The following is a 1,636-nucleotide window of genomic DNA, read 5'->3' on the forward strand; positions in this document are numbered from 1 at the left end:
TGAGCACCAAGTAGTTGTCAATCAGCTCCCTCATCTCCCAGTCTTGCCATAAGAGCACCTCATGGTAAGGCTGGAGCCAAATCAACAGCAAGACTGGAGGGGCAAGGTCGCTTTTCCATTAGTTATTTTGAGGAGCCTAATATCTGTCTGAGTGCCCAGTGTGCTGACTGAACCAACCAAAATGGCAGAAGACAAAGCCAACAAACACGAGAGACAATAAATAAAAATAAAATTTCGGAAAGGTTTTTAAGACAAACCAGTACAAAATACCCTGAGCTGTGAGCTAGACCAAGCCCACGGAAGGGAGGAGGAGAGGGCTGAGGCAGTCAGGAGGGAAGGGCACACCCGCTTCGCCTCCTCCTCCAGGTAGAGGGAACCTGCCAACCTCTATCCTGAAACCATATCATGTGTCGATTACCTTCCACAGTGCTAATAACACACAGGAGAATGCCTTAAGCAAATACACTTAAATAAACTAATGAGTCTACAAAGGCAAAATACCTAGTTTCACAATAAACAGTCGGGACTGCACTGTATGTGGATTTTTAATTGACAATTTACCAGTCTATTACTGACAAAATATGCTGCATCTTGCTAAAAAGGGGCATGTTATTATTAAAAAAATACAACGCAGTGAGTTCATGTTTGTCTTGATAGACCTGATTTCCCTCAGAACCCACTCTTTTGCTGTATGCTTCTTGGATTAACAGGGATCATTAAACCAGTATAGAAAACAATAACATAAATCAGTTTTCTTCAGGTATAATTGCTACAAGCAGCTGTTAGCTCAGCTAGAATTCACCACTGTGAAGTCTGGTTAGAGCGATAAAACCAGAAACACATCGAGAAATTATGCATTTTTAAAAGCACTGTCTCACTCTCAGACATGCCCAGCATCCCAAAGGAAGACTGACAGCCATGCCTTTGATCCACGAACCATTTTTATGCAAGCTACCATGCTCCTTGGGAAAAAAAAAAATAAATTTGAGTACTTCAAAGCCAGAAGCAGGCACCTTATTAGCTATTCAACCCTCTTGTACAAGATTACGAAATTTCACCACTTATCAGAGTATTTAGGCAGACCTAAGTTCCTGCCTGTACTTTTTCTAAGTGCGGTTTGTGAGCAGAGCAGCCCTGCCCCAGACACGCGCAACAGCAGCAGCATGGCAGGGCAGATGTGCCGCTGTGAAGCATCTGGAATACTGCTGCCAGCTCATCACTGCTAATTTCTGGCTACAGCACAGCTTCCTGAAAGGCCTTACCACTTCTAATTGCACAAGTGTAGTTGACCGAGGGCAGCATCCATCATTTCCTTCAGTGTATTATTTAAATTGAGTACGCACATTCCTCATTAAAACATTCTTGCACATTTTTCATATGCTGTGTTCTACTACATCTTTCAATATCCTCATTCTGGATAGATGGTTTCCCACTAGATTAAAAAATTTTCCAGAGCTTCAGTATTGTACCAAAGCAATTCTTTACTTTTCTTTTTGATATGTTAAACAAATTGAAACACGACAGCCTCTCATCCAAAATATGTGTTTAAGTAGCACAGTTTATTAATACAAGCTCACCTGCAAAACTTTCCTATCACAAAGGAAATGAAATGAATAAAGAGCAGGAGTCACACCTC

Source organism: Corvus brachyrhynchos, unplaced genomic scaffold (genome assembly GCF_000691975.1).
Source record: "Corvus brachyrhynchos isolate BGI_N302 unplaced genomic scaffold, ASM69197v1 scaffold223, whole genome shotgun sequence".
Taxonomy (NCBI): domain Eukaryota; kingdom Metazoa; phylum Chordata; class Aves; order Passeriformes; family Corvidae; genus Corvus; species Corvus brachyrhynchos.